Source organism: Pogona vitticeps, chromosome 6 (assembly GCF_051106095.1).
Source record: "Pogona vitticeps strain Pit_001003342236 chromosome 6, PviZW2.1, whole genome shotgun sequence".
Taxonomy (NCBI): Eukaryota; Metazoa; Chordata; class Lepidosauria; order Squamata; family Agamidae; genus Pogona; species Pogona vitticeps.
This window is the reverse complement of record NC_135788.1, coordinates 72,427,807-72,449,888: the sequence shown is the minus strand read 5'-3', so window position 1 is coordinate 72,449,888 and position 22,082 is coordinate 72,427,807. Positions and strand designations below refer to the sequence as shown.

At 42.8% G+C, this 22,082-nt stretch overlaps 1 long non-coding RNA gene across 1 annotated transcript in view; it reads right to left on the bottom strand.

The window, feature by feature from the left end:
- Positions 1-545: 545 nt before the first annotated feature.
- Positions 546-22,082, bottom strand: part of LOC140708357 (uncharacterized) — a 47,895-nt gene continuing 26,358 nt past the window's right edge. Inside the window, exons 2-3 of the long non-coding RNA XR_012088478.2 lie at positions 18,244-18,397; positions 546-2,306 (exon numbers count right to left, since the gene is read on the bottom strand). This is a non-coding gene — a long non-coding RNA (uncharacterized LOC140708357). The remainder of the gene's footprint in view (positions 2,307-18,243; positions 18,398-22,082) is intronic.

The window sequence follows — 22,082 nt, the reverse complement described above, 5'->3', positions numbered from 1 at the left end:
CAAAACACAGAAAGACAAAGGCTCCCCATCTTGTGCTAATTATAAAGTAAACCAGTAAAAGATCTACCGACACATGCAAATATAGTAATCAGAACAATCCAAACAACACGCTAAAGGAAATAAACCAATTCATGTATAGCACAGTTACCATAATAACCATGGACCTTGGTTACTAGCTGGGGGGAGGGGGGACCCAAAAAACTCCTGGCATTCTAAATTGGAAAATTCGGTTGATTTTTACTTTTGTTTGTTTTCAGTGTAGGCAGTAGGTTGGAAAAGCCAAGTTTTAAACAGAGAAACAAGGGAAATTAAAATTTTGTTATATGTTTCCTTCCTATATTAACTGCAAAGGATCATAACATTTCTTCAAGCCTTTTTGGACCCCCTGTGAGGAAATTGTGGGGCCCCAAGAATCCATGGATCACAGATTAAGAATCTACACTCTAGCATTTTCTCCATGTCTTGATGTGTTGTGCTTCACTCTTTTAAATAAAAAAAATGGCCTTTCTCAATACAAATGGCTGGTATATCTGTGCAGTGGGTTGCATGGGGCAGAAGCATTCCAAATCTGTGTACATTCCTTGGGGATTAACAAACTAGTACCTTCCATCTGATACCTGGTGTGGTATAGTGGTTAGAGTGATGGATTAGGATTTAGGAGGTCTAGGTTTGAATGCCTACCCAATCGTGGAAGCTCACTGGAGGTTGGGTGAAATTGGTAAAGCCATTCCTTAAATATTTCACTTGAAAACCATATTAGGGCCTCTATAAGTGAATTCCAACTTGAGGACACATTAAAAAAACAATAACCTTCCAGGTGCTCTGATATTTACTTAAGTACACACAGTTAATCCGAAAGACACTTTTCTTCTGGGCATTTTGATTATTTTGTGCTGCCAAGAGATGGATAGCTAGAGAATCTGTTGAAAAAACTTACCTAATAATTGCTTTGTGTTTGGGTGAGAGGTGGATGACCTTTGCTTTGTAAATTTGATATCTTTTTTTCCTGCCGGCAACACAGGAATGATACTGTGCAGCAATATCTGGCCATTTCCTGACATTTTGAATGATGGATAGAGAGGCACAATATCCCACTTTCAGAAACCAGAGGGGGATTTTTAAAGCATAGTATTTCCTAATAATTGCATTGAATTATACACAAACTGTGTAATTCAAATTTTGCCATATCTTCCTCAGAATCACCATGTTCATTTTTTAATGTGGTGTGTAGGAGTATAGTAAAGGGCGAGAAGTGGGATGAAAACAGTGGATCATCTGTGATATCATCTGAAGGCAAGCAGTTTAATTCTTTCAGGTATCAAAAATTCACTCAAGAAAGATGCAAATATTTTGAAGCTTTTAAGTAAGATACTTCAAGACAAATGAAAGCCTGGTATCAAAATCTCATTAGGAAAAGTTTTTCTTCTCTCTCTCTCTCTCTCTCTCTCTCTCTCTCTCTCTCTCTCACACACACACACACACACACACACACACACACACACACACACACACACACACACACACACACACACACACACACACACACACACACACACACACACACACACACACACACACACACACCACGCACATTCCTGTGTAGCTACTAAAGCTTTTATTAAATCAGTGATTTTCCTGTCTATAAATCTCCAAGGAATTCAATTACAACATAGGGACTCATGTCAGATTCATGTCATCTATTTTTCAAACTACAAATTAAGAGGTTCTGAGTGATTATGAAATTTCTTTAGCCTATCTGCTTTTTATTATACCCCACACCTTCATGCACAGAAAAAGACAGGAGGCATATAGGCTTATTGAGTAAATACAGAACTTTTTCCCTTGGATATGTTACAGAAGTTTTGGGCCTTCTTACAATTACAGAACACTTTTTAAAAATGTTTATTTTTAAACTAGTAGGAATAGGGTAGGGAATACAAAAGGTAAAAGGAAGTGGAAGGGATGGGAAAAGAGCTTTAAGGATAGGAGAACAGAAAGTATAAAATCATCCAATCTATTCATATTAAGTATACAAGCATCTAATCTATTCATTTTTCAGTGCAAAAAACAGCAACTTTATAGTCTTTTTACTGTTTGATTATCCTCTAAATATCAGCTTATATTCATGTTTTAATTTAAATCTAAGTTATTCCAACTCTGTCAGGCAATTGAGACCAATTATAAAATACATCCCCTCTTTCAATTTCCTTCTGTCTTGGACATACGTTCAGCATGCCTGAAAAAGTATCCATTTCTAGCACTTCCCATATCTTCTCTTCTTTCCATGACTTTATTTTCTTCCAGTTCTGGGGAAATAAAATTGAATCCATGACAGTAATCTGATTTTTAACATCACCTTTTCTGACTATTGTAACTAAATAGCTCACAGGGTAACTTATTCTCGCCTGGCATCGCTCTCAATAAATATTGTTCTGGAGTTAGTTTCCTTTAGCTTTTGTTTAGCCTCTTCGGTTTCCCTTTCATCAGGTCTTCCACCTAGTAGAGACACTCATTTACCTGCTGAAATCCTGTTATTATTGTCATTTGCATGGTAAGCTGCCATTCTTTATCTGGCAAAATTCCCAACAGTTGATATTTAAAATTTTTAAAGGTCATTTCCATCTTTCTAATATGTATGGTTTGTATAAATACCTTAATATTTTATAGATTCCACTATTTTATCAACAAACCAAACCCATCAACATATACCTCCCCTGAGTATGTCCAGATATTATAATATACAATGGAGCCCTGCATGACGACGATAATCAGTCCCATAGAAATCGATGTTTAGTGAAATCATCATCATGCGAAAACCATTGCCCCATTGGAATGCATTGAAACCCATTTAATGTGTTCAAATGGGGAAAATACATCGTCGTCCAGCAAAGATCGTCCATAGGGCAGCCATTTTGTGAGCACCAATCAGCTGTTAAAATGGCTGTCCTGCGAAGCATGGGTCCCGAAAACACAGGGAAGCCATTTTGCGAAGCCGCCAATCAGCTGTAAAAATTGTTGTCGTGCGAAAAAATGGTCCGTGAAGCACAGACCAAATCATCATCCAGCAAAGATCCCCCATTGGAATCACTGTTTTGCAAATCGCTATAGCGATCGCAAAACCTCATCGTCGTGCGGATTCGTCATTTTAGGAGGTCATCGTCTAGCGAGGTACCACTGTACAGCTCGACTTTTAGACCAACAGTTTGAATTTCAACCGTGGCAATATTATCAAAATCCACACAGTCCAACCAAGAGAAAGTCCAGACTAAACAGCAGACGCAGGGAGCCAGTCTCTCCAAAAGATATCGTTGTAATCCGTCAAAACTCCAGTCCTGATTTTCCCAGCTCCTCAGTCTATTCGGCTACATTCCTCTCGCTGATGATTCACTGTCCGTTGCTCCCAAAGATTTATTCCTCCTTCTAAAACCGAACAACCTTCTATTATCAAAGTCCCATTCGACTCCAGTCCTGGCTTCCCCAGCTCTTCAATCTAGCCAATTATGTCGTCACACTGATGATTAACAGTCTGTTTTTTTTATTCCCAAAAACTTATTCCTCCTGCTCCTAAGACAAGATTTTATTTTCAATGTCCCACACAAACTAGGGGGAAAAATCCAGACTAAACAGCCTTCACAAGATTTCAGTGCCTTGAAGCCTCTTCAGTAGTATTTCCTCTGGGGTTTTTTCCAGCAACACAAAATTTTTCCATCTCACTGTCTGTCTGTGACCTTGAGCCAGCCTGCTGTTTAAGTGTGTGTGTGTGTTTAGTCGTTTAGTCGTGTCCGACTCTTCGTGACCCCATGGACCAGAGCACGCCAGGCCCTCCTGTCTTCTACTGCCTCCCGGAGTTGTGTCAGGTTCATGTTGGTTGCTTCGCAGACACTGTCCAGCCATCTCATCCTCGGTCGTCCCCTTCTCCTCTTGCCTTCACACTTTCCCAACATCAAAGTCTTTTCCAGGGAGTCTTTTCGTCTCATTAGATGGCCAAAGTACTGGAGCCTCAGCTTCAGGATCTGTCCTTCCAGTGAGCACTCAGGGTTGATTTCCTTTAGAACTGATAGGTTTGTTCTCCTTGCAGTCCAGGGGATTCTCAAGAGCCTCCTCCAGCACCACAATTCAAAGGCATCAATTCTTCGGCGGTCTGCTTTCTTTATGGTCCAGCTCTCACTTCCATACATCACGACAGGAAAAACCATAGCTTTGACTATTCGGACTTTTGTTGGCAAGGTGATGTCTCTGCTTTTCAAGATGCTGTCCAGATTTGTCATCGCTTTCCTCCCAAGAAGAAGGCGCCTTTTAATTTCAGGGCTGCTGTCTCCATCTGCAGTGATCATGGAGCCCAGGAAGATAAAATTTGACACTGCCTCCATATCTTCCCCTTCTATTTCCCAGGAGGTGATGGGACCAGTGGCCATGATCTTAGTTTTTTTGATGTTGAGTTTCAGACCGTTTTTTGCACTCTCCTCTTTCACTCTCATTACAAGGTTCTTTAATTCCTCCTCACTTTCTGCCATCAGAGTGGTATCATCTGCATATCGGAGGTTGTTGATATTTCTTCCAGCAATCTTAATTCCGGCTTGGGTTTCTTCCAGTCCAGCCTTCCGCATGATGGATTCTGCATATAAGTTAAATAAGCTGGGGGACAATATACAGCCTTGCCGTACTCCTTTCCCAATTTTGAACCACTCAGTTGTTCCATGACCAGTTCTAACTGTTGCTTCCTGTCCCACATATAGGTTTCTCAGGAGACAGATAAAGTGGTCAGGCACTCCCATTTCTTTAAGAACTTGCCATAGTTTGCTGTGGTCCACACAGTCAAAGGCTTTCGCATAGTCAATGAAGCAGAAGTAGATATTTTTCTGGAACTCTCTGGCTTTCTCCATAATCCAGCGCAAGTTAGCAATTTGGTCTCGAGTTCCTCTGCCTCTTCGGAATCCAGCTTGTACTTCTGGGAGTTCTCGGTCCACATACTGCTGAAGCCTACCTTGTAGGATTTTGAGCATAACCTTGCTAGCGTGCAAAATGAGTGCAATTGTACGGTAGTTGGAGCATTCTTTCGCACTGCCTTTCTTTGGGATTGGGATGTAGACTGATCTTTTCCAATCCTCTGGCCACTGTTGAGTTTTCCAAACTTGCTGGCATATTGAATGTAGCACCTTAACAGCATCATCTTTCAAGATTTCATGGATTGCTGCCTTGTCGTGGCGAAGGGGCTTGAGTAACTCAGAGAAACTATGGGCTATGCCGTGCAGGGACACCCAAGACGGACAGGACATAGTGGAGAGTTCCGACTAAACGCAATCCACCTGGAGTAGGAAATGGCAAGCCACTCCAGTATCTTTGCCAAGAACGCCCCATGATCAGAAACAAAAGGCTAAAAGATATGACGCTGGAAGAGGGGCCCCTCAGCTTGGAAGGCGTCCAACATGCTACTGAGGAAGAGCGGAGGACAAGTACAAGTAGCTCCAGAGCTAATGAAGTGGTTGGGCCAAAGCCGAAAGGACGCTCAGCTGTGGACGTGCCTGGAAGTGAAAGGAAAATCCAATGCTGCAAAGAAAAATACTGCATAGGAACCTGGAATGTAAGATCTATGAACATTGGGAAGCTGGAGGTGGTCAAACAGGAGATGGCAAGAATAAACATCGACATCCTGGGCATCAGTGAACTAAAATGGACAGGAATGGGCGAATTCAGCTCAGATGATTATCATATCTACTATTGTGGACAAGAATCCCGTAGAAGGAATGGAGTAGCCCTCATAGTCAACAAAAGAGTGGGAAAAGCTGTAATGGGATACAATCTCAAAAATGATAGAATGATGTCAATACGAATCCAAGGCAGACCATTCAACATCACAATAATCCAAGTTTATGCACCAACCAGCATTGCTGAGGAGACTGAAATTGAACAATTCTATGAAGATTTACAACACCTTCTAGAACTGACACCAAAGAAAGATGTTCTTCTCATTCTAGGGGACTGGAATGCTAAAGTAGGGAGCCAAGAGATAAAAGGAACAACAGGGAAGTTTGGCCTTGGAGTTCAGAACAAAGCAGGACAAAGGCTAATAGAGTTTTGTCAAGAGAATAAGCTGGTCATCACAAACACTCTTTTCCAACAACACAAGAGGCGACTCTATACATGGAAATCACCAGATGGGCAATATCGAAATCAGATTGATTATATTCTCTGCAGCCAAAGATGGAGAAGCTCTATACAGTCAGCAAAAACAAGACCTGGAGCTGACTGCGGTTCTGATCATCAGCTTCTCATAGCAAAATTCAAGCTTAGACTGAAGAGATTAGGAAAAACCACTGGGCCACTCAGGTATAATCTAAACCAAATCCCTTATGAATACACAGTGGAAGTAAAGAACAGATTTAAGGAACTAGATTTGGTGGACAGAGTGCCTGAAGAACTTTGGATAGAGGCTCGTAACATTGTCCAGGAGGCAGCAACGAAAACCATCCCAAAGAAAAGGAAATGCAAGAAAGCAAAGTGGCTGTCCAACGAGGCCTTAGAAATAGCAGAGAGGAGAAGGGAAGCAAAATGCAAGGGAGATAGGGAAAGTTACAGAAACTTGAATTCAGACTTCCAAAGAATAGCAAGGAGAGACAAGAGGGCCTTCTTAAATGAACAATGCAAAGAAATAGAGGAAGATAACAGAAAAGGAAAGACCAGAGATCTGTTCAGGAAAATTGGACATATTAGAGGAACATTTTGCGCAAAGATGAACATGATAAAAGACAAAAATGGGAGGGACCTAACAGAAGCAGAAGACGTCAAGAAGAGGTGGCAAGAATACACAGAGGAATTATATCAGAAAGATGTGGATATCCCGGACAACCCAGACAATGTAGTTGCTGACCTTGAGCCAGACATCCTGGAGAGCGAAGTCAAGTGGGCCTTAGAAAGCCTGGCTAACAACAAGGCCAGTGGAGGTGATGGCATTCCAGTTGAACTATTTAAAATCTTGAAAGATAATGCTGTTAAGGTGCTACATTCAATATGCCAGCTGTTTAAGAGCTTGCTGTTTAAGAGTCAGTTCGCTTTAAAGAGGCAGGCTGGCAAGCACAACTCGCCACTCCTTCTCTCTTCTTTCAGTCAAATATTTTCACTATAGTTTCTTTTACATCTTAATGAGGTTATTCATAAATCAAAGGCTTGTTTTGTTATTGTGTATTTTCAGCCGTATTTTTGTTCTCCTCTCCTCAGGGAATTTGGGGGTGGAGTTACTCACAGCTCTTCTGTCATAAAATGGCTTCCTGTCTCCTATCTGTGCGCGGGTGAATTTTCAGAGGGAAGAAAAATCAAGTTGCTGCCCAATCTTCTACCATCTGGGCTCACCAACTGCTTCAGGGAGACCTCTCCTGGTCTCCCCTTCAGTCCCCCCTTTCTAGAGGGACCCCAGACCAGGAGGTTCCAGCTTTTCCCATGAGCTATTCCTGGCAGCTGCTGGCTTCACTGTGACGAAGCTCCACCTCCTACAATTATAGAACACTTGATCCTACTTCAGAATCTTTCTCTGTGTGGTAAGAAACAAATTGTGTAACTTGCACAATATTCTTGGGCATGTACTAAGTTCAGATAAGGCAGTTCTTGGGTTGTTGAGCTTAAATGTAAGGTGTGTATTTCATAATGTGTCATCATCTTTAAGGCTGTGAGTTACAGAATAAAGCAATAGTATTTCCCAAGTGTTCTTGCATTATCTCTTCTTATATGCTCCTGTTAACTTATCTAAAGGTCACTATTCTTGGAGAAAAAATAGATGTTATACCTAAGCCTGTAAGAGGAGTGTGAGACAATCTTTCTAGTTTGAAAACTGGAAATCAGACTTTAAGAAAATCCCATTGTTAAGTTCTGAACACCAATCACAAAAGCAAAGTACAGTAGATTTACTTGTGTATTGCTAGAGACAAGAGGAGTTCCTGTTGTGACACAGATGCTTTAATTAGTTAACATTACCTTTTAAGGTATATCTCATTGTTTTGGACAAAAAGTTAAAGGTGGTGATTTTTCCTACCTCAATATATCCATGATTTTGGTTAGGCTAACAACTAGTGTTAAACCACAGATTATACAGTGTACTTCATGACTTTGTGGAGATTTGAATCCTGCTTTCCTTTGTCCTGATCCAATATATTAGTCATTATGTTACATTGTTTTCTATCTAACAACTTAGACTTTTGAATTCGGGAATAACTATTCCTAATCTAACTCCATAACCACTGTACCACACTGGCTGTCCATAATTTTGACATGAAACACAAAGCCATTGCTCACTCAAACCTATGGAACAAACAAAAATCAAGGGATTGCACTGAAGTCAGGTTGAAAGGGTAGAGGAACTTTTTAAAATGATGGAATGATTTTTTTAATTTTTATTTATTTATTTGATTTCCATACAGCCCATCTGGCAACCCAGGCCACTCTGGGTGGTTTACATAGTATAATAAAACAGAGTATAAAACCAAAACAATACAATAACAGGACAAAGTATAAATTAATCAATACAATATTAAACAAATAAAAATTATATGAGTAAACTTTAAAATAAAAATAGGAAAAGGAAAAAGATGGTGGGGTTGAATACTAGTTGTTGAATCAAGATAAAGTAGAGTCCAGGAAGGCCTGTCTGAATAAAAACATTTTTAATAAAGAATATTATTAAATATTAGATCACACAACTTTTTGCTGCTGCAACAGAAATTTTCATCCACTCTTAAAGTGATAAATGGAAACACAACTGTGTGCCTACAAGTTGGCAGAATTTACATTCTTCCTTTCCACCCTCCCCCAGATCATTTGCTTTATAATACCACCAGGTGCCTGGAAACTTTCCTCTAGATATCATACAAGGCTTGTTGACAGAAATCTGTGACAGATGGCACACAACTAAAAGAGGGGGTGAGCCAAACTTTGAGAAAGAACAACTAGTTAAAGAAAAGCAAGAAATGGGCATCTCAAACCTAAACACTTGAATTGGCATAGTTAATAAAATTATGAATGTGTCTTCAGTTCTGCAGAGGAAGGGAAAATGAGCTGAGGCATGTCTTCAATAGGAATATTGAAAAGTATATGCCATTCACATGGGGTGGTGGTTACTTTTTAAAGGTAAGTGACAGATTGAGCCTTTCAGCCATCTGTGTGTGGGCTTTCTAGAGACTTCAAGTTCTAGGTGAAGAATTATAAATGTTTAAAGCACTATGTAGTGGATAATCAGTGCGGTGTACTAGATCAAGCAACAGACTAGGTCTCAGGAGGCCTGGGTTTGAATTCCTTGCTCAGTCATGGAAACTTGCTGAGGATGTAGAACTAGTAAAACCACTCTTTAAATATATCACCTTGAAAGCCCAGAAAGTTGGTTCTGACTTGAAGGTACATTACATATAGCAAAACTTTGACTACGTCTGCAAAAACCACTATAGAAGTCAAATGCTTGGGCCAGAACTTTTGACCATGATGTTCTAGTTTATTATTTGCAAAGAGTATGTGGGAGTAATAGTGAGCCCTCGACTTACGAATGGCCCTAGTTGCGAACGTTTCGGGTTATGAACCCGATCTCATCGCAAGTAACAGACCCTACTTGCGAACGCAGATCGAGTTACGAACCCAAAAGGCAGGGAGAAAGGGTGGGAAATTCAAATTTCTTGCCCTTCCTCCCTGCCTTTGGAGCTTTCAAAAGGCTTCCTCTGACATCGGAGGAAGCCCTTTGAAACCTCCGGAGCCAAAAAGGAGGCAGCCCCGGCAGCATTGGATGAAAGGAGGGAGCCGATTTCTCCCCGGCCACCTGGCTTGCTTTTCCAAACGAGAAGCAAGCCGGGCGGCCGGGGAGAAATCAGCTCCCTCCTTTCACCTGATGCTGAGTCCCCTTCACGCCGGGCTGAGCTCAGTCCCTGGCCTGGCGTGAAGGGGACTCAGCAGCCACGGCAACACCAGGGGAAAAGCCTTGCTTCCCCAACACCATGGGAGGACTTCAGCCAGAGCGGATTAATTGGTTTCCAATGCATTCCTATGGGAAATGCTGGCTCAATTTACGAACTTTCCGATTTATGAACTGACTTCCGGAACGGATTAAGTTCGTAAATTGAGGGTTGACTGTATTTAAATATAGTACTTCCTGCCTGAAATCTACTGTATACAATATAAGCCATCCTGATACCTAATTCTCTTGCTTAGTACATGGAGCCTACTGGCTGGGCTCACTATGATGATAAACCTGTGCCTGGATTGTATCATTTTTGATATGGTTCACTTAATTGAGTACTTCTTCATTTAAAGTGTCCCTGCAGAAGGAAAATAAGCATGTGAGAGATTAGAAAACATACCATCGTGCTAGCTTTGTATGCACATGAAGATGTTGTTGTGAGTCCCTATACTAAAGGCAATATGCTAAAATACTACAGACCAGATGCTGGTTCTACAGCCACAGGAGAAATTACAGTAGGACACATTTTGTCATGAAATCCACTTCATAGCAGCAAGGAAAGTGTGAAGTCATATTAATAGTCTCTACAATTTTTATGCATTGTTCTTAGCTTTAAATATTGTCTTTTAATTATATAAACTGCCATTGTGTCCTCATTGTTTTCAGCTTTAAATATTGTCTTTCAATTATGTACTGTAAACTGTCTTGGGTCCTTTTAAAGGAGAAAGGCAGGGTAAAATATTTTAAATAAATAAATAAATAAATAAATAAATAATGCCCTGTGCTGGCTGATCTTTCATCTGCCAGCACAACTCTGTGTAAGATCAGGCAGTAGAAGGACCAAAATGGGGAGAAGGAGAAGAGATGAGTTGCACCAAATCCAAACCTCACTCAGCTGAAATCTTGCATGCTTTATGCTGGCAGAAGTTAGACTAAAATAAGAATTGTCCTAAGTAATTTGCAGCACATGGAACCCAATGGAAGCTTTCAAAAAATTATGGTCCCAATCTTCCCACCTCTCCGGGAACCACTCTCAGTCGAGGTTAGGATACAGCAGAACTACCAACTGACCAAAGCATAGCACCACCAGTATATATGGAGTCCTCACCTGAGGGTTTGGCCAAGCCCCTGCTGTTTCCAAGGCAACTGGTCTGCAGCCAGGAAGTGGATCTCCTCACGAGCACAACTACCTCCTAAAAGATCTGTTGCAGAGTTTTGCAATTTCTGTTTAAATTCCTCTAGGTGCACAGCAAATGTGCACAGATTCACCAAGCAGAATAGCTTCAGGTTCTCCAGAGTAATCTACCCCCCTTTTCTTATTAAATGACAATTGCAGTCTCAATAACTCACTCTGAGACATTAGTAACAGAAAGATAACATGACTGCCTGCTTTCGACAACAGATTTTAACAGACTCAAGAAAGGGGAGAAAGCAGAAAGGCAGGGTTCTCTTTGAACTCAGAGGCAGGTAAGGAACAATCGGTAAGTGCTGGATAGATTGACAGTCACCCCCAGCCCGGAAAAGTCACTCCCAGCCAAATCTACTAAAGGCGCCATGAATGGTTGCAAAACCTCTAACAGGATGTGATGCCCATAGTTTTAGCCTGGGCAGTTTCTGTCATAGTGCATGGGATCCTCACTCTGTCTGTGTGGGGGTGGGTGGGGCTTCATTCATAATGAAAAGTAAACAAACCAGCTGCCAGTTGCCCGTGCACAACCCTGACATAGCTCTGGGCAAGTGAGCAAGCATGTAGCTTAGAGGGAACATTGGGAAAGATGGTTGATATGGAGGATAAAGAGAAGTTTGGGAGGGATATGTCCCCCAAGCCAGTAGTGCAAGCGAGCAGCAGCCCATTGCAGCACCAGAGAAGGCAACAAGGGACCAGATTGAGGATGATCCAATGCTTGGCCCACAGGCCCATTGTTCACAGACTGTGCAGCTGTTGTCCGAGCATGTGGCTTCCCTTTGGGCTCTGGTAGAACATGGGTGGCTGGAAAGGGCCCAGATGTGGCAGAATGCATCAGTTTCTTCCTGGGAGGTTCTCACCCTTCTCAGGAGGAGTTTGGAGGCACTGACAAAGCATATGCTGAACATGGTAGTTGCTGTGGAGCAGTTGCACATTACTGCAGAGAGTGGCCTTAAAGAAATGCATGTGTATAGATCTGCTCCTGAGTGTGCAAAAGAATATGAAGGATGAGATGGCACCAGATTGTACAAAAGTGCACCAGCATCTCTCATTATTATAACATATGATGTGTGACACTCAGCTGGGATGACTGTACAGGCTGCCAGCTGCTGAGTGGGAGATCTCAGCATAGTTTCCATGGCAATTGTGACTGGCTTATGGTTGGTCTTTGTTTTGTTTTGTTTTGTTTTTTCCTGTTCTATTTTCCCTGTAGACCAGCTGAAGGCCATCCCCGACTGAGGGGTACATTGTAGTCCCACATGACCTAAGGCTGTGGTCACATAGGCAATTTGAACTGATTTCTGTTCAGACTTTTAAAAAATCAGATTCAAGTCATGTGGTATTTAAACCATTAGCTGTGTTCACTTGCACTGAATGGAAATTGATTTATTTCTGGTGATTTCAAACAGTTTTAGCATCTACACTGCTGAAATTGATTCATTTGCACAAAACTGCACTGAATTTAATCAATTTTAGAAAGGAATTGTTTTAAAAAGCCCCTGCTGGTCAGCTGAAAAAAATTCAGTTTGTAGCCCGTATCAATCTATTTACACCTTGCACTGTGTGAACAATAAAATCTAAATCGATTTAAATCATGCTTAAATTATAAGGTTCTTATTGCCAGTACAACTGCAGCTTAAGCCTCATTCAGCCAAACTAAAGTCAGTCTGGTTACTTAGGATTGTGCTATTAGAGCAGCGATGGCGAACCTATGGCACACGTGCCACAGCTGGCACGCGGAGCCCTTTCAGCTGGCACGTGAGCCATAGGTCACCAGATCGCTACTCCCACACGCAGCCAAACCTCAGGAGGCGCTTCAGCAGGCAGATCCGGAGCAATTGGTGCTGGCAGCAGAAGGGTCTTGAGGCACCTCCATGCCGGGATTTCCCCTTCTGCTGTCACTTCCGGTTCTGGGTCAGCACTTCTGGTTTCGGGTCCTCTGGGTACGCCGCTGCCACTGTTGCAGCAGCAGCACACCACCTGCTGTTTTTTGTGTTCTTTTTTTCCAGTTTGGGTATGCAAGCCAAAAACGGTCCTCTAGACTAGGACATCCCAGGTTTGATTCAGAGGTTAGGGCTTCCAATCTTTCCTCAGGGACTGTAATTTGCTCACCCTGGGAGAGGGTTACCATTAAAACATGCTGTGTAAGGATGGTATCCTCTTTCTGTTCCTTATCAAATGATGAATTATTAGGGTATTTCATAAATATAACTTCTGCCATTTCATCCACATCAGGGTTTTCTTTTAAACTGGGGCTTTCCAGGTTACTTTCAGAAGTTACGGATTCCATTTTTCCCTCAGGGATTGTTAACTGCTCTCCTTGGGAATGTGTTACAGTGGTGCCTTGAGTTACAAACTTAATTGGTTCCAGAAGATTGCTGTAACTCAAGTTGGCCATAACTCAAAGAACTAATTTGACAGGGTTTGGATAAACCTGAAATTGTTAAATGCAGTTTAAGTACAAAGATGTAACAGAGCTAGAGAGTGAAGCTAAGAACAAGCATAAACAGCTGTGTTAGAATGTGCCAGAAGGGTGAATATGATTGGCTAACACTAGTATATAGCTAGAGAACTACAACACAACAGTGTGGGTTGATGTTGGGTTGTTGCTGTGTCGTCGTGAAGTGCTGTAGCCGTGGAGCCAAGCCTGAGAGTTCAGAGGAAGCTGTACCTACGTGCTTGGAGAGTGGAACTGGGGCTGAACGGACTGACTATATGGTATATGACTATTTACTGGACTGTGACACTGATTTAAGGCTCTGTGACTGTGAAACTGCCGTATATAGAACAAGGACTGAAGCTGTAAATATCTGTAAATATTCTGCATATAAACCAAGTATTTCTGCTACAAGAGTGTTTGCTGACTGTGTCTGCACTTCACTGGGAACTCTGCCGGTTATCACCACCTGGGAAAAACCTGGGAAAATTCTGCTAACTCTGTCAGTGGTTATGGGCCCAGTGGTATGCCAAGGGACACGCCCAGGAAGATACCGGTGAGTTTGCTGACCAGAAAAATCCAGAAGGAAGTGCCCAGAGGTGTCCAAGTAGCAGCAGTGAGTACAACAGCTTTGTCCTGCACTGTGTGTGAAAATGGCAAGTGAGCTGCTAATGTCAGGACTGTCTATCAGTTAGTTGAATGGAGATAACTACTCCACCTGGCAGCAGAGAGTCCAGTTATTGCTCCAGAAGGAAGCACTATGGGATACTGTAGTGAAGCCACCAGCTGTGCTGAATCATAGAACACAGAGAAAGAATGACAAGGCACTTGCAATCATCGGTCTGACTCTAGAAGATCGTCTCCTAGTCCACATAAGAGGCCAGACTTCAGCAAGAAAGGCATGGGAGGACCTGAGGGAACTCTTCGTACGAGTCAGCATGGGTAGCCAGATACAAATTGCAAGAAGGCTATTCCGTACCAGATTGCAACCTGGTGGGAGCACGCTGCAACATTTAGAGCACATGAAGGCAATGCTTATGGACTTGAGAGAGAAAAATATCACATTTACTGAAATTCAGGAAGCATTTATAATTCTCTCTTCACTTGATGAGTCATATGACCAGCTTGTAGCGAACATGGAGGTACTACCACAAGCTGAACTAACAGTGCTAAATGTGACCAGTAGACTTCTGGAGGAGGAGCAGAAAAGGAAAGACAACCAGGAACTGCGTGACTCCAAAACCTCTGTGAGAAACAAGCCAAGTGTGGTTGGGGAAGAGGAGGACACAGCTGCAAATATCCAACCTGGGAGGAGATGTTTTTCCTGTGGGTCCAGACAGCATCTTATCAAAGAATGCAAATTTAAAAAGAAGAAAAGAAAACAGCCACAACGTGAGAAAGTTACAACAAACCTAACAGAGACTATTTACAACAACCACCATGAAGAAGCAGAATGGGTAGTAGACTCAGGGGCAACAGCTAACATGTGCAGAGATAAGAGGCTGATATCCAATTTTAAGGCTGTGTTTGATCAGCAAGTAATGTTGGCTGATGGAGTGAGTGCAAAAATCATGGGTAAAGGTAAAGTAAAATTACCATGTTTAAAGGTGCCAATAGAGGTGTTATATGTGCCAAAGTTAAAACACAATTTATTGTCAGTTAGCCAATTAGCAAAAGAAGGGTATGTTAGCACATTCTATAGAAATAAGTGTGTTATTAATGGTGAAAAGAATGAAAAGCTAACGTGTTATGTAAGAAATAACCTATATAGGCTAAGTAGTGCTAAGGCAAACAATGTGTATGAGAATGTAAAACCTCATAATGAATGCATACATCTGTGGCATTTGAGGTTGGGACATGCAAATTATAAGGCAGTACAGTGGTGCCTCGCATAGCGAGGTTAATCCGTTCCGGATTAACCTTCGCTATGCTGAAGCATCGTTGAACGGGGCAGGGATTTCCACTGGAACGCATTAAACATGGTTTAATGCGTTCCAAATGGGCCAAATACTCACCGTTCAGCGAAGCTTCTTAATGGCCGGCAGCCATTTTCGCGCCCTCGCCTCGCTTAACGAGGGAGCAAAAACGCTGCACGCGGCCATTTTGGACCATTTCCGGGCTTCCGGCGGCCATTTTGGCCGCCGAACAGCTGATCGTCGGGCTTCGTTTTGCGAAGATCGGTAAGCGAAACGCTTACCGGTCTTCGCAAAGCGAATTTTCCCCAATTATAAAAACGTTAAGCGATCGCATTAGCAATCCGAAAAAACGGATCGATATGCGATTTCGTCGTTATGCGGTGAGCTCGTTAAGCGAGGCACCACTGTACGTAAGACAATTGAGAATGCAAATGGAGTGAATTTAAGGCAATGTGAGAAATACATTAATTGCCAAGCCTGTCAAGAAGCAAAAAGTAAATGTGCTCCTGTATAGAAGCATAGTAACAAAGAAGTTGGCAACATTCTAGATTTAGTGTCAATAGATGTAATAGGCCCAAAAAGAGCATCTTTGGGAGGAGCAAAATACATTCTCTCAATACAAGACCAAAAGTCAAGGTTTGGATTTTGTTATTTAATGAAGGACAAAGGGCAAACATACATAGAATTTGAGAGATGGTTGAAATTTGTGGAGAGAAAAACAGGCAAGAAAGTGAAGCAGATTCAAACTGATAATGGTACAGAATTCACCAATGCTAAATTTCAGTCAATATTGAAAAAGCATGGTATAAGTCACAGGAAATCTGCACGTTACACTCCAACGCAGAATGCCGTCATAGACAGGAGAGGCCAAACACTCCAAAATATGGCAGAGGCCATGCTGAGAGGGAGTAAGTTACCAGACCATTACTGGGATGAAGCTATTTTATGCGCAAACTTTTATTTAAATATACTTTGGCATAGTGGCATTAAAAAAATACCTTACACTATCTGGACAGGAAGAAAGCCAAATTTAAAGTTCTTGCATGTGTTTGGGTCACCTGCATGGGTGCACAAACCCAAGGAGACCAGGAGGAAGGGTGAGAGGAAGATAAAACTAATGTACTTTCTAGGGTATCAGCAGAACAGGAAAGCATTTAGGTTTGCTGTACCCAACACTAATAAAGTTGTAATCAGCAGTAGTGCAACATTTAATGAGCATGCCTACTGGGATAAAATAAGTTTGCCACCTGAAACAATCATCCACACACATGACATGCAAGAGAGTGAAGACAGTAAGGAAGAAAGCTCACACCCAGAACAGGGAATAAAAGGTGAGATTGAACCTGTTGAGCTGCAGACAGATAGTGAAGCTCCATCTACACCTGAGAAAAAGGAAACTCCTGAGGAGGAGAGAGAGCTACCGAGGAGATCTGCAAGGGAACGCAGACAACCTGAGAGGTATAAGCCAGAAATATTTAACTGTGTGAATATAGAAGAGCCTGTGAAATATAAAGATAAATGTAAGTTGCCTAAGTCTGGGCAGGATAAGTGTAACAAAGCATTGGAGAAGGAGATAAAGTCTCTGAAAAGACTCAAGGTGTATGAAAAGGCATATACAATGCTGGGTATGAAATGAAAATGCAGTGAAATGTATGAAGTAATGTAAAATGGTGAAATGTAAAAGTAAGTGTAAAGTGTGAAATGTACTGTAACTGCAATAATGTGAAAGCAATTTAAAGAATACATATATGTAACGCATTTAACAATTTGGAGGAGATTGACAGGGTTTGGATAAACCTGAAATTGTTAAATGCAATTTAAGTACAAAGATGTAAGTACTTGTAAGAAACAGAGCTAGAGAGTGAAGCTAAGAACAAGCATAAACAGCTGTGTTAGAATGTGCCAGAAGGGTGAATATGATTGGCTAACTCTAGTATATAGCTAGAGAACTACAACACAACAGTGTGGATTGTTGTTGGGTTGTTGCTGTGTCGTCGTGAAGTGCTGTAGCTGTGGAGCCAAGCCTGAGAGTTCAGAGGAAGCTGTACCTACGTACTTGGAGAGTGGAACTGTGGCTGAATGGACTGACTATATGGTATATGACTATTTACTGGACTGTGACACTGATTTAAGGCTCTGTGACTGTGAAACTGCCGTATATAGAACAAGGACTGAAGCTGTAAATATCTGTAAATATTCTGCATATAAACCAAGTATTTCTGCTACAAGAGTGTTTGCTGACTGTGTCTGCACTTCACTGGGAACTCTTCCGGTTATCACCACCTGGGAAAAACCTGGTAAAATTCCGCTAACTCTGTCATAGAAATGCACTGAAACCACATTAATCCATTCCGGCCAGGAAAAAAATCACAAAAAAACCCACTGCAAGATCCATCAGAATGCGTTCAGGCTGAAAAAACACACACTGAATAACAAAACAACACTGCAAGACCCATTGGAACACTTTGGGGCTGGGGAGGGAATCACAAAAAACAACAACACAACAATACCCATCAGAATGCGATTAATCCATTCAGCCCGGAGGGGAACACACCAAAAAACCCAAAAAAAATCACAGCACAGAAACATAACCCCCAGGCCAAACCCCACACTGCAAAACCCTGTATGTACTCACTCAGAAGCAGAAAGCAGCACCAGGCAGTCCAAAGCCTCCTCCAAACACACACACTCTAACCATTGGGGCAAAAGAGCTACAAAGAAGCAGCCTCTTCACCGACCAACGGTTAGCAATTTAAATTCCTCGCCTTTTTCTTACCTTTTTTTCTGATCGTATCTCAAAGCTCTGGTCGCAAATCAAAGCAAAATTTTGCTGCCGGAAGTGGTCATAACTCGAATTGGTTGTAAGTCAAGACAGTCGTAAGTCGAGGCACTGCTGTACTACAACAGCACTCTGCTTGGAGAGATCTAACCTGATCAAACAAGGTGCAAGTATTTGATCAGAAATTGTTGCATCCCAAATTCCAACTCAGTCACTAGAATTTATCTTTACTTTAGCCATAGGTAAAATCACTGGCATAGAACTTATTCCCTTGATGGTAACAGTTTGATCTGGAAGTATTTGTTCTTTAGAAACCACATCAGGGTGACACAGGGTTATGTGGGAACAGGAAACAACAAATCCCATATAAGAGTTCTCATTAATAAGAATTTTCTCACCAGGGTTATATAGTAAAATATTATTTGCCTTTATAAGAAAGCACTGAATGATTCTGGCTTGTGGGCAGATCAGAATTTTCTGTTGTGCTAGTTGCCATGGAGACAGAACCATTGTTACAGCCTCCTTCAGTGGTTTCCACTGGTTTTATACAGTAAACCTTTTTGGTTTATCATCTTTTCCATCTTTATTGTTTTTCATACAATTTCATACAATTTGATTGAACGTGCCCAAACTTTCCACAGTTATAACAGTGTCTATAAGTCCTTTGATCATACTGAGATCTGTCAAACTTTTCCCTCAGGGTTCATTCGCTTCCACGGACTAGGTCCTGGCAACTTAGGTGAGGTATTCAACTGGCCATTTTTCCCTGACATTTTACTGTTGTAATTTTTATTGAAGGTTTCTTACTGTTGTCCCAGTTCTGCCTGTAAAATTCTACTTCAGAAAACTTAGGATCCCTAATCTCACTAATGGGATCAGGATATTCAGAAGCCTGTAATACATTTTTAGGATTTTTGTCTTTGACCAAATAATGCAATTCCCCAGGCAAAATGGAATAAAATTGTTCTAAACCAACCACATTTGTCATTTGGTCTAGAGAAGTGACATTTTCACATTCCATCCATTTGTCCAAACATTGACTCAATTTAGCCCCCACTTAGCCATAGAATTCTTCAGGCTTTTTGGTAAGGGAACAAAATTTTCTTCTAAGGTGTTCTGCATTTATGCCAAATATACCAGTGGTCCCCAACGTTTCTGGGATTGCGAACCATTTTGGGGGTGCAGGCTTGGTACATGGACCGGCTGGGGGGCGGGGGCAGCCCCATGCTGGCGGGTGGCCATATCACACTTCCAGAGGGGCGTGTTCTGCTCACACATGTGCGCAAAAAGGGGAGCCTGAAACTAGACTTCCCACCTCCACACTTGCAAGACATGCCCCCCAAGAGTCCTGTTTCTCCCACAGCACTGCCACTGGTGTTCATCATTTCTGGTGGGAGAGATGGTGGGGAGGGACCAGAGAGCCACCCGGGTAGTCTCCACACTAGTCTTATGACCAATCAACCAACCAACCTTGCTACCAGGAAGTTGGGTGGGAGGATGGGAGCCCCCCGGCTTACTTTGGCCACAGAGCAACGAGTGGCTCTGGCAGCTGCAAAGCAGCCCTTCCTCCAACCCTCCTTCTCCCCCCCCGGTCTGGCTCTTCTCTTCAGACCTTTCCTTGGTAACAAAGCAGCCCTTCCTAGCAGGATCTGAGGAGGCGATCCCTGGCGTTACCTTTGCCTTTCCCCAGGATGCGGCAGCATAGGTTTTGCAGAGGATGTTGGGAGACTTCTGATCCAGACTCGCCATCCTGGCATTGGCGGGAGGGGAAAAGGTGCACCCTCACTATCGGTCCCCCACCCCAACTTCCAAGGGCCGTTTCTCCTACCCTGTTATTTAAGGTGCCATTTTAATAGAACTGGTGTAGGAAAGGGAGAGGGCGAGGGGCAGGGAAAACCACCATGGCTTTCAAAGGCAGCCTCACAGCTCGGGCGGTGCAACGCTGTACCCTTTCCGTCACACAACCGCAGAAATGTGGCCAAGAGGTTCCGCTTATTGATGAATAAGCGCCGTCATAAAACACGGGACGGGGTGGGATGGGAGAGAGTGCTTCTGCATCTACTACGGTAGGCCATCAAGATTTAAAAAGACATTCCCACCCACCCCTAGCTCTGCAGCGTAAAGAACACCCCCCGCACCTCATGAGCAAGCATTTGTTTCAGGGAGGGACAGAGTAGGAAGACCCTCCCCCATTAAAATGTCATCCTTCTCCTACATATGCATGACGGTGGGAAGAACCTATTGTACCCAAACCTCTGGGTACTTTTGGTGAAACAGCCTCTCACCCTTTTATTTCCAGCCTCCCTTCTCTGTCCACAAAAAGCCCCCTAGCCCCGCCTCTCAGAAGATACGCCCCCCCTTGTAAGGCAGCTGAGCTGAGACTCTCAGCGGGTAGGGGGGTTCCATCCACCTGGCGGTTGGTTCCTCCTCCTCCTCCCTTTTCCTGCAGGGCAAAACCTGAGGTCCCCAAGAGAGGGGAAGGTGTCCAAGCAGAAGCAGCTCTGTGCCTCAGGCAGGGAGGGGAAGGAGCAGAAAGCCAGTGGTAGCAGCTCTGGCAAGCAACAAGACCCGATCAGGCACACCACCTGCCCTTCAAGGCTTGGTGTGGCGATAACAATAGGGTGGCCAGTACAGCATGTCCCCCCTTTTTATATCACATACCACGTGATGCTTCTCCACCTCCTTGCCCTCACAATAGCGCAGGTTGTCACGTGGCATGGTGGGAGATGCAGTCGCCTCTCCAGAGGTGGGGTCACACTAGTGTAGTGTAAAGGCTTCAGTTGACCTACTTCCTTGTTCTGTGACATGCCGGCCACAAGCGCGACACGCCCCCGCACATGCATGGAGAGGTGGGGGTGGAGTGGAGATCTGTATTGGCGGCCCAGTTCTGGCAAGCCCATGGACCGGCACCGGGCCACGGACCGGGGATTGATGACCCTTGAAATATACAATATATTACATTTCTATATGCCTCAAAATCTCTAGCTTACTCCAGAGGCAACTGAGAATAATGCTCAGCTAAATCTCCACTTATTTGTGATCTCAACACCACCATCCTTTCATCATCCTTAATCTCAAAGTCCCAGCACGCTCTCTCAAATGAAATCAGGAAAGATTCAGGGCAGTCTCCTTTCCTATATTGGGGAAATATCTTTAGATCAATTTTTGAGAGATTTCCCTCTCTAGAGTTGTTATTATCATTATTACCAGCAGCTAATTCTGATTGTTTCATCTGTATTTGAAATTCCATTTCTCTTTGTCTTAATTCTAGCTCCCTTTCTCTTAATTCCTTTTGTCCGGCCACAGCCTTCTCCTTCTCCTTAATCTCTAATTGCTTGAGCTTTCTGAGCTTTCTATTCAGCCCTAGCTTTAATTTCTAGTTCCCTTGCTCTTTCTTCAGTTCTCTCTTTTTCTCTGATCTCCAATTCTTTAAGCCTGAATTCCTTTCTAACCTCCATTTTTCAAAGTCTTGGGAGCTTAGCACACCTTCTCTTTCTGAGGCATTTCCTTCAGTTTCCTCCTGTTCCACTGGAGCTAGAGGGTGGCATGTTTATGTCTGAGTGAATTAGTCTTTAATGTTGCTACTGCTTTTTAAAAGGACCTGTCTTTCTGCTGTTTATTCCAGTAACTATGTTGTTGTGCTTCACTCAGCAGCTGTCTCTGCTGCTCTCCAGCCCACAACCGTTTAGTTACTGTGTCTCTGTCTGAGCTATTCTTGCTCTCAGACAGTCTCAGATATTTTCCTATCACCTCAGATCTGCTCTGACACTGGCTTCCACTTTTATCCACCACTGCTCCCTTTGCTCTCAGAGTCTGGGATTTCAAGCTAGCCCACT